Raw genomic sequence first — 12,272 nt, forward strand, 5'->3', positions numbered from 1 at the left:
GTTTTTTATTTGTATAGTGTGTGATTTTTAAAAATCCTTATTTTTTTTAGATTGTCATCTTCAAGGACATTTTATGCTATTGTTAATGCCTACCTAAATACCATACAAGAAGTGTATGCAGATTAGCAAATGAAGCAGACGCCATAAATTTAAATCTATAATTTTATGTTGGACTATCCATGTGCAAGTCAGCCTATTTGGATAATGACTATTTAAAAAGGAGAAATGACAGTGCTTCAAGCACAGTCTTTCTTACCCTGACAGGTACTTTCAAATCTTAATATAGGTAATCTTAGCTTTCCTACATCAAAATGAATAGAAATATGATTAATAAAAACAAAAAATTCTCATAAAATAGGAATACAACTAGGCAGGAAATAACAGAAATATCTTAGACCCAATTTTTTTAAAGCAGTGGGGAGGAGTTAGGAAACTGTATATTCATCCCTGAATGTATTCTCTCTTGTTAGAAATGCAAGAGGCAACTTTTGGTGTCCTCTTCACAGTGTCTGTACACAGACTGGCTGCTTCAACTTCTAGTCCCAAATGGTCTGCAACTCTGCTTCATACTAAGAGGCATAGCTGCCAGTGCATGCATTGAACTCTCCCATGGCAATCACCATGACACTGCAGTTAAGACAAACATTTCAGCTTCAAAAAAATCATGGCTGTGGGACTGTTGCTTGTTCCTTAGCATCTGTCTGTTGATTTTGTCTATGTACTTATCTCTAGCCTTTAAGTAAAAGCAGCATACTACTGCTGACTGACAGGTTATAGTCCCCCCCCAAAACTTAGGCATCAAGGGAGATAGGTAAGAACACCAGAGTGGGAGAAGATTAAGTAGAACAAAAGTTTACAGGACAGAGAGTCTTAAGGGCCTTCTTAGTAAGTTCAGATTACCTTTAGGAGGGAGGGGGCACACAGGCAGGCAAGAACCCAAACACAAATCATTTTTAATGAGGGGATTAACAAAAGCAAGGACTTTCTAGAGCCTATAGATTGCATTCTGGTGTTGTACCACCTGACACACATAGCTCTGAGAACCTTGGTCTCCCCAGGTTGGTTGCCCTGGGGTTTCTCTGACCTTTTGTAAAAGAACTGAAGTGTGTGGAATTATATGATACTAGGAATAACATATAGTTTGATGACTCTTTTTTATTAGAATATACTAATATATTTTTATTTTTTTCTTGGTCAAATTGTATTTTTAAGGGTATTTTAAATATGTTAATCCCAGTATTTTTATTTTCCTATAATATTAAATATATATAATATATAAATAAAGGCAAATAAGCATCACTTTTGACCTTTGTAAATTCACTTTAGAACAGTGTCTTGGAAAAGGGTTATTAATTTTTTTAGTAATTATAACATTTGGTAATCTTATTATGATATAATTTTATTAAACATTCTTTTCTATTTTTATATAGGTCTAAACATAGTCTTTTTCAATCAAGAATCAGTTTACAGAAAGCAAGTGTAAAGGTGAGTTTTTGAAAGGTATATTTCACAATTGAGAAACCTTACCTTATATTTTAAAAGTTTGAGGTCTTTTGAGAATGGAAGTGGGGTTTTTCTACTTTAGAGAAGCATTTCAAAGTCAATAACCCAGTGAGGAACTTTCCTTCCCAGTGATGGGATTTTTCACCCAGGTGTGGACACTGGACATAGCTTACTTCCCAAGACTGCTTGAGGGGTAGGTTTGGATGTGTTACAACTCATGTAGTCTGTGTATTTAACTCTTAGTCCAAGAGACAAAGTGCAGGGGCTTTCAGAAGCGCTGTAGAATCATTTCACTCAGACTTAATACCTTAAGACCAGGTCTTCTGGGCTGGTGCAAGTGAGTTTTTCTGAGGGGCCCTCAAACTGGAGTACCTGTCAAGTAAGCTTAGAGACCAGAGTTTGTTGCCAGACTCCCCACCAACAGGAAGTTTTTCTGACACATTTGGATTGTTGATTTTTAAAATACTAGTATCTAAAACCTCCAGATTTACCCATGTCTTCAAAAATAAGGAACCTTTATTTAGAACCTTTATTTTCCCATCTCAATAAACTCAAAAAAATATTTTTCAGTTCTGTAGCAAAATTTGGAATTATGTTAAGTATAAATAACAAAGGTTTAAAATGTTCTCCCCATGTTTTCAGGTACTATTTCATTTCTTAATAGTGAAGTATAATTTTTACATACATGTAAATGTTTTCTCCACATTCTTATTTTTACTCTTGGTGGGGAGCCATTAATTGCTGTGTTTCCATACAGTATCAGTTTGCACTGATTTTTTTCCTTTTATTATTATGTTTTAGTTAAAAGCCCGGCGATCTGAGTGTAATTCCAAAGCTACCCACGCAAGGAATGATTATCTTCTTACACTAGCAGCAGCAAATGCACATCAGGATCGCTACTATCAAACAGATTTAGTTAACATTATGAAGGTAATACAGTTTTAATATCTGTGATAATTTTGTTTCATTAAAAACAAACAACCCATGAGCTGGGTGTTGTGTACATAGGATTAAGTATAGAATACTAACAAGGCTACTTTCTATTTCATTAGAATGTGCTCAATATTGGTGACCGACCTTTGTTTTCAAGTAATTTGGAATTAATTTTTAATGTTTAAAGCCAATTCACAGTAAAGGATTGCATTATTCCTTAGACATAGAAGATATTTGCTAAATAGTGATTATTGATATATAAAAGATAAGATTGATATATAAAGTGTGACATAATTCTTAAGCTGGGAAACTGCTTCTGAGCTATTTCCTGAGATATTGAAGCTAGATAGAATCTTCAAGTACCTTCTGAATTATCAGAGAAAGGCTGGTATTTCAGCATAGTTTTATTTTTTGTTAGGTTGTACTGTTATTTGTTATTTTCTGCAAAATATTTTTTTAAAACAGGTTTTACAAAAAAAGTATATAGTATGAAAATATTTTTATAAAAAGGTGTGTTTTTTATATTTTTATAGTGTATTGCTTAAGAAAGTCTGAATTACTTATTAACTAGAATTTTGGCTATTTTTTGTTTTTAAAAAAACTTGGATTTTTTCCAAGTGCCATGATTTTATCTTTAGTAGGTGAAATTATGCATTAATATTTGATGATTTTTGAGTTGAACAAACAAAAATGCTGGTGGTTATATGAAGATGTCTTCTACTCTGGGTTTTACTCTGAAATACTGAAGATTGCATTACAATTTGTATATCCTGGTCTTTCCTCATCTATACTACCTGTATTTATTTTGAACTTTCACAGAAGTAAAGGAAAGGGGGAAGGGGAGAAGAAGAAAACCATTTTAACCCACTGCCAGGCTGCCTCTACTTGCAGGCAGACAGACTCCACTTTGAATTGCATCTCCTTCTTTCCTGTTTTCTTAAGAACCCAAACATTGGATTATTCTATCTTTCTCTTATATTTTCAACACAGCACTCTCAAATGGGTAGTTCTTAATGACTCTTCAACACATATATTGCTATAGTTAAATTGCTTGTTTTAGGAAATCAGCAATTAAAAATGGGGTTACAACTGGCGCAGGCAGTCTTTTTACTACAGAGGCTCTGGGAAAAGAGATCAGCTTTATCCAGAAATTACAAGTTCCTTGATTGAAAGTAAAGATGGAACATTTCCTGAGACCTCTAGCAAAAGGCAGGAATGTTGGAGGATGTCAAACTGGACTAAGAAGTAATTTATTGCAAAATTTCTTCTTTCCGGGCCTGAGGTTGTAGTTCAGTGGTAGAGTGCTTGCCAAATACTTGTGAGGCACTGGGTTTGATAAAAATAAATAAACAAAATAAAGGTATTGTATCCATCTCAAACAAAAAATATATATATATTTTTTTTAAATTTCTTCTTTCCTTTTTGTTTATTGCCTGAAATCCCCTTTTCTGCCATTTGTCCTGTTGCAACTTCTGCTGGTTAGAACATAGGTTAGAATAATGAGACAGGAAATTATTTTATATCCAGATGAGAACTCCATGTACATTTCCCCAAAGAGTATTTGACATAGAGGTTAAATGTTTTAGCATCTTATTATAGTGATTCAGACTTACCTGAGAATTGGCCTTTCATTCATTCTAGCATGACTGCTTTAGGAAAATGTATTGTTTCAAACAATACATTTACTGAAGATGATTTTTTGCACAGCATTTGATTCCTTATATCCTGTATATGTCTACCATTAGATCAAAGCTGATAATCTACAAATTAAGTATCCCTTATCTGAAATGCTTGGTACCCGAAGTGTTTCAGATTTTAGATTTTTGGATTAGAGATGCTCAGTCCGTATAATGATTTTTTTGTCCCTGTGAATATTTACTTTTAGAGCAGCAAGGGCTATATTCAAAGCACAAAATGGGCCCCTGTAACATTTTTCTTCTGTCAATTTCTACTTTCCATTTCTGTGGAAAAAAATGGACAAGATATCTCCAACTGCTTCTTTCTGAGAGAGAAAGAAGTTGGTGGGGAGTGACCTGAAATCTTTATTCTCTATCAGGTGGGGCATGGACAGTTAAGGGTATTCAGCATCAGGGTAGTCCAGAGGTCCGTGGTTGCCATTGGTGGGTAACTGGACAAAGTACACATAGGGTAGGATCATGCTAGGATAATAGTAAACAAGATAGCAAAGCATTACTTTTTTGTAAACAATTAGCACAAAAGCAGTTAGTATTTCTGCCAATCTCTGAAAACCATGAAGACAGTAACTCATTAAACCTTAAGGTGTATTGAGGTGTCTTACACCCAGACAAAGCAGGTTCCTGCTCAGGAGATGTGAGCCACCTGGGAAAATAAAATGTCTGAAATAATCAGTAAGAAATACAGAGCTAAAGGTTAGAGTTTAAAAAGTGGATCGTCTGATGGGTCTTCCAGTCTTGATAGGAGCTGGAACTGGACAACTGAAAAAGGGGGAATATATCAAGGACAGGGATAAGGTTTTAATGGGAGGAGTCTTATTTGGTGCTTCTTTCTTGGTGTGGTAGGTCTTGCAGTAAACAGGTTGATTGGTATTTGACAATCTGCACCTATCTTCCAGAGGCTGTCTGGTTCCAGCAAGTCACTCCCCTCTCCAGAGCTGAGTTAGAACTTGAGCAGTAGGTTAGGCAGGGGGCCATGTAATCAAGCATTCTCAAAACAGTGTATTCCTACTGGGAGTTCCTGATACCAGGCTTCCCTGCCTAATGGCTCCACCACTGCTCAGTTTACCCATGGCTCATAGATGGCTCTTGGCAAAGATGGGATCTAATGTTCCATTGATTTGTAAGTGGAGGCCGTTTAAGGCTTTAGAAACATTAGCAAAGTTGTTAGAAACATAGACAGCATTTAGTTGCTAAACTCTGTCACATTTAATATGCTTAATGCCAGTTTTTATTTTTCATCCAGCAAGAAGCCATGACTTCTTAAATGATAAAACAGTACAAATTTCAAACCAAGATGTAGTTACCCTTTTGAAACACCAGAAAAATGTTCTGGCTTTCAGATATATACATTGTTAATTTATTGTAGCATTTCCTTACTTATAATATTCTTAACTGTTATTCTCCAGGGCTCAGACCGCATTTTCTCTTAACACATTTGCTTGTGACATGACCAATTCTGTATCCTTAGCTTCCTTACTTGTTTCATTAACTTCTTCCTCTTCACTCTTTTCTTGTACCAGTTGGAGTCTGTGTGTTTTCTTCAGTGTTTGAGAAAGCTTCACCTTGAACTATGAATTTCTCAGCAGCTGCTAAATGTGCTTGCCGAGGTAAAACTTCAATCTTGGCTTTCCCAAAAACTATATAGGTATCTGGATCTGAACTCTTACAGACATCTGGTTTTGTGATGACAAAGAGGATATTCTTAGATATTTTTGGATATTCATTCTAATAACCGAGCCTATCAAAGACCCAGTTTGGACATAGATTTCTGTGCCTTCTTTTCACTTTCTGTTTTACTTTACTGACTGATTCTTCATCGATAGCATTTAGTTTTTATAATGGCACAGGTGTCCCCTACCATGCATATTTTAAAATGAGCTAATATTAGCTTAAACAGCAGCAAAACTAAAATGTTAGTCTGAGGGTAGCTTCAGTGATAAGAGTGTGCACCAAGAATGTAGAAAGCCCTGGATTGAATCCTAGCACCACTTAAGCAAACAGACAACCCATTTTGTTTTGTGGTATAGGGAATCAAACCCATGGTCCCATGCATGCTAGGTAAGTGCTTTACTACCGAGCTATATCTCTAACCCAAATCCTATGTTTTCAAAATTGAATCTACACCAAAAGAAGATGTCCTTCAATAAACCAGGAAAAAATACCTTATTGGTGGAACCTGTGCTCTGCCAAAAACAAAGAGAAAATTAATGAACCTGACCAACTGTCAGATTGTTAGGTGTTCTTGAACTTCCTTTGAAGTCCCCATGCTTGTTTTTAATCAGCATTAGGTAGATTATGCTTCTAATTTTTCGTTTCATGAAACATTTTAGAATATTGATTTAATATAGAGGCAGAAGATCCTTAAAAATGTAGTGTGACTAACTTATTTCTTCCTCAGGCTAATTCTGTGGATCTGCAGTATTGGACAACTCCCATCCATCACTCTATTGGCTTCCCTCACTGAATTGACCACAGTTTTGGGGTACCTTATTTAGAAATGCTTATTGTTCTGAGTAGATGTTAAAGTGATAATGCCCTAGTTAGAATCTTTTTTTTTAATTATATGGACAGTTTAGAAGCAGAGGATTTTGTATTGAAGACTTAAGTACCAGAGTTTTTTTTCTATTGCAAAGCTGATCTTTGGTCTTGGCTTTGGAACATATTTCATCTCCTTCTGCCTTCTTCGGCACCAAAACAATTGATTATTCTATTTTCTCCATATAGTTCTTAAATTCTGCTGCTATATTGACAATTGTTGGGATCTTGGTGATGATACCTCATCATGTCTGTCTTGGAGTTACACGCCACTAGTTGCCCTCTGTCTGATGCTAGCAAGTTGTCCTGAGATCTCCTTTTGCCGTCTCCTCTCTGGATCTTCAGCTTTTTGTATCATATGTCTTCTTTTTTCTTAGTACCTTCTTGAGAAAGGTATAGAAAGTAAGCTTTTTTGAGGTGCTGTATCTATGAAAATGTCATTATTCTGTGCTTATAGTTGGGTATACAGTTAAAGGTTGAAAACTGTTTTTGCAAATGTCAGAATCCATAATCCATTGTTTTCCTGTTTCCTATATGGCTTGAGAACTCAGAGCCATCCTGGTTCTTGGATTCTTGTGTCTGATTTCATTTTTTGCTTTTCGTTTTTAGAAATTATGGACTATTCTTAGTATACCCTTGGATTTCTTGGATTACTTCTTCCCTTTGTTTTTCTCTTTCTGGAACTCCTTCTATTAATGTGTTGAGTCTCCTGGTCTGGTTTTTAAAATTTATTTTCTCTCTTATTTTCCATTTTTGTTATTATGCTCTATTCCTGAGAGAATTCTTCAACTATTTATTGAACGTTTAACTTTTTAAAAATAGTTTTATTGTCTAATTATTCCTTTTGTTCCCTAAATCTTCCTTTTTTATACAAGGTTTCTAAGGAATATGACTATATATTGACTTTTTTTAACTCCAGTGCTATCAGTAATACAGTTAACTTTCAAGTTACTTCTGCTTGTATATGCTTATATGGTATCTGTCTTAGTTTGAGGTAGGATTTGTCAAATTAGAGCTTCACTGTAGGTAATCTGGTAGACCATTTATGGGGGAAGCCCCAGTATTGATATTCTTAGCTGGTTCCTCTTGAACTTGTCAAACCCCACCCCACCCCCTCACCCCCCCTTCACCCCCCTCATCCCCCTCACCCCCTTCATTCCCCTCATCCCCCCTCCCCTTACCCCACCCCATTCCATCCCACCCCGCCCCACTCCCACTTCACCCTACCCCCCCTGCCCAATATACACACCCTCCCTTTGCTGTCTTCTGAAGTCACTTCTTCAGATCTCTTTCCTTTGGTTGTTTTCTGAAGAACACTTCCCTGACCTGGTTACTCCTCCCAACCATGAAAATGGTTTATCTCATCTTTGTAGCACATAGTATAGTTGCAGTTTACTTAGATCTATGACTACGTGATGAGTACCTTGTCTCCCATTTACCTATACTTTCCATAAAAATAGTGGTTGGTTGTTTTATTAGAGATTTTATCCTTTCTACCTAGTTCAGTATATTTTTAATGCATGAGAAATGTTTGTGAACATTTGAACATACTGAACAAATGAATGAATAACCAATCTTGTTTTAATCCTCACGTGATAAATCATTTACTTCGTAAATGAAGAAATTAGATAAAGCTTGAATTCAAATCTGGCACGTCTAATAGAAGGGCTGGTGTCACTAATTCTTTACATGATGCTGTTTCTTTGGACTTCTTTTTTCTTTTTTTGTTAAATGGAGCATTGTCTTTTTCTTTTGGCTTCCATAAGGAGCCATGAGATGATGAAAGTGTTTTTGTTCATTTTGAAGCATGGTATACAAGTTACATTATTTTTTTAAATAACAGAAGTTCTAGCTGGGCCTTGTGGCACATGCCTGAATCTCAGTGACTTAGGAGGCTGAGGCAGAACGGTTGCCAAGTTTGAGGCCAGTCTTGGCAATTTAGACCCTGCATCGAAATAAAAGGGCTGGGGATATGGTTTAGTGGTAGAGTACCATGGGTTTGATCCCCAGTATGCAAAATAAATAAAAGAAATTCTAGTATATTTTAGATAACTCTTGTTTTGTTTATGGGAAGGAGAGTGTAAAAGAGACTTCAGTGCTTGGGAGTGAGAATGGAGCAACTATTTAGGTGCCTTGCACTATAAGATACTACAAGTGCTTTAAAAACCATTATTTATTTAGTTTTTATAATAATTTCCTAATAAATTTATTTATTAAACTTATTTAACAGATCAACCTCAGAGACTCAGTGACATCCAGTTATTATATTATAGCCAGGACTTAAGGTCTCGGTGTTCTTTCCTGGACACTCTGGTGTTTTCTTACCACCATACCATTCCTTGTTAGTAAAAAATAATATAATAAGCAGTAGTATATAGTGAATATAGTAGTATATAGTGAATATCATGAATTCTGAGAGAATTATAGTATAAAATTATTTGTTAAACATTGCACATTCTCTCCTGTTCTAATAATTCTTAAAATGATGATCATGTCTCTATCGAAATATATTTGGACAGCTTCCCCAAGGCATACTTTTTATTCCTCAAGCAAGTATTGATTAGAACAAATACTAAATATATATTGCTCTGTGTCTGTATATTGTCAGGCTAGTGGTTTTTTTTTTTTTTAATCTTCAAACTAAAAATCTATTGCTAAACCGTGGACCTGAGATAACCAGTTTAATCAGATCTATAGAGAGCAACTTAACTGGCTGCTGGAAAATGAGATAGTTGTTCCTTAAATGTTCTTTTGAATAACATGATCTTGTAAAATATTTTTCTTTTTAAGAGTTCATACAATATTTTCTTTGTGGTTTGGATGAAGAAAAATAAGGCACAGTACATCAGAGTAGAAAAGATAGCATTAGTCAATCTAATGAAAGACTTTAAAAGCTTAATAATATTGGGAGCTTATTTCTAGACAAATGTTTTTTGTTCTCATTGAAAGTTAAACATGTCTGGACTAGTTGATAATTGGGCAAAGTAATTAAAAACTTTATCTGACATATAATATCTAGAAAATATGATAATTTGGTGTATATTTTGCAGACTCTTTTTGGGGGGAGTAGTCAATAAAGAGAAAAATATTATTGGTGTTCAAGTCCCATTTCTGGCTTTTCTAGCTAAGCATTAATTATTCCAAAAAGTCTTCCTCATTCATATTTAGATTGTATAGCTCTCATCTTTTTTATTTTGAGTTCTGGCTTTTCTGGTATCTCTGCCATCTCTAGCTGGTATACTTCTCTTTCATGTAGTAATACTTTTTCACTTAATGAATAAGCATGGAAGTCCCCAGATTTCAAACTTGACTTTCTGCTTCTCTTGTTTTACATCCTTTTTGAAAGTCCCTTTTCTTAGGGAGAATAATCATTTGCCCAGTTTCTGCTAATATTATACAGTTCTTAAATATGCCTGAAATCTTGTCCTTAACATTATCCATATTTATTATGCTTTATCCATCTGTGGCAGAAACTTTTCTAAATTAGAAGCAGTTCATTTCCTCCCCCCTTCTCCCCATGGTTTCCACCAGTAATCACCCCATCCTAGGGATCAGGTGATGATCAGGGCTTAGAAACTGTAATGTCCAATATGGCAGTCCTTAGGTACATTGTGACTATGTAAATTAGTTAAAAATGAATAAATTTTGGGCCCAAGGAGGGTGAAGCCATGGGATTAGGTTGAGGGGGCAGGCCCAAGTGAGGACGAGCCAGGTGGCTGTTTTGAGGCCCTACTGTCTCTTGGCATTTGCCTCTTCAGTCCTGCCATCTCTACAGCTATCACTACCAGAGGATCGTCTGCCCTTTGCTGCAGACAGACATACAGACACACACACACACACACACACACACACACACACACACACACTCACACACACACACACACACAGCAAGTAGTAGTTGAATAGGAGAAGAATGGCGTTGAAACAGATTTTCAGCAACAAGTGCTTTGGGGTATTGCAGAACATTTTGAACATGACAGTATTGATCTGAACTGAAAAATGAAATTTTCTGTCTACTTACCACCAAAGGCAGAAAGTGGAAAGTGCCCTGTACTACATTGGTTGCCTTGTTTAATTTGCACAGAACAATTTTAAATCAAAATCTAGTTATTATCAGGCTGCCTCAGAACACAGCTTTATCATTTGCTCCCAGATACCAGCCCTCATAGCTGTAATACTAAAGGAGAAGGTGGAGAGCTGGGGTGTCCGCACTGTTTCCTGGGTTTTATGTGAATATCACTGAAGATTCTTGGAAAAGTAACTTCAGAATGTACTCTTAGGTAACGAAGAAGCTTCCCAACTCATAAATACCAGTTTTTCAGTGGACCCCCAGTGGATGTCTATTTCTGGCCACTTTATGGGAGGTCAAGGAGCTCTAATTTGTCCTTTGAAAAATCCCAGAAAATACAAAACTGTGTCAGCATTTGCTCCAGTTTGCAACCCAGTGCTGTGTCCATGGAGCACAAAACCTTTAGTTAATATTTGGGAACAGATCAAAATAAAGGAAAGGAATATGATGCAACCCATCTTGTGAAGTTCTGTCCAGGTTCTCAGTTGGACAAGGGAAAATGACCAGTTTCTTCTAGATGGACATTTACTCCCTGATAATTTCATAGCTGCCTATATAGAAAAGAAAATTTCTATTGTTTGTAGATGATAGGAGGGCTATGATCATAGCTACTACTTCATTGCAACCTTTATAATCAATCATTATGCAAAATACCTGAATGCATGAAAAACTTCTGATAAGAAAATCTCTTCAGGATTATAAAAGTTATAATAAACAGAATCGCTGAGGAAAAAATTTTGAAACATTGGATTTCATGGTGCCGAAAGAACTTCATTCTACACTTGAGTCTCCTGAATAAATATATAAAATCTGAAAAAAAGAATAAATTTTAAAATTCTTTTTATTGCCACAGTAGCCATAGTTTAAGTGTTCAGAAACCCATGGGCTAGTGACTACCATATTGGACTGTGCAGTTGTATTTTCATTGTCTCAGAGCGCTACTGGACAACAGTACTCTGGAGCTTAGTTTTTACTTGTTTTTCTTCCATTGTGACTTCTTCTGTCCACTATCAACCCTACTGACCATTTTTCTTGATAACAACAGCTATAATTACATTCTGTTATTTCAGGAGTAATTCCATTTTCACTTGTACTCTAGACCTTTATTTATACCTTATAATAGAACAGAAGTTGGAAAACATTTTCTATAGAGGGCCAGATAATATATATTTTAGGTTTCTGTGTAGTAACCACTCAACTCTGCATTTGAGTTTTTACTTGGTGATAGGCGCTTGATGATACAAAAATGAATTGGATAGGATCCATGCCATCAGTGAGCCACAAATAAGAAGGTTATGATTCTCTGGAGCAGCTCTCCAGGGGCTTATGGAATATGACATATTAGATCCTTTTCCTGCTATATTGATCATATTATGCTTGGCTCCCTGTGACACAAAGAGAGTCTTTTGCCAGTCTTATCAAACCTCAAAAACAGTTGTTTTAAAATATTTTTAGGAGTCAAATATTTTCAGACTCCTATATGGAATCTTTATACATAAAGCAGATGAAGGGGAAAGCTATTTGGTTGTAAAACT

General features: G+C 35.7%; 2 pseudogenes; both read left to right on the top strand.

Annotated features, from left to right (window-relative positions):
• Positions 1-12,272, top strand: part of LOC143641094 (F-BAR and double SH3 domains protein 2-like) — a 130,853-nt pseudogene that overhangs the window by 7,996 nt on the left and 110,585 nt on the right.
• LOC143641103 (S-formylglutathione hydrolase pseudogene) lies at positions 10,579-11,403 on the top strand (annotated as a pseudogene).

Source organism: Callospermophilus lateralis, unplaced genomic scaffold (genome assembly GCF_048772815.1).
Source record: "Callospermophilus lateralis isolate mCalLat2 unplaced genomic scaffold, mCalLat2.hap1 Scaffold_84, whole genome shotgun sequence".
In the NCBI taxonomy this organism is placed as follows: domain Eukaryota; kingdom Metazoa; phylum Chordata; class Mammalia; order Rodentia; family Sciuridae; genus Callospermophilus; species Callospermophilus lateralis.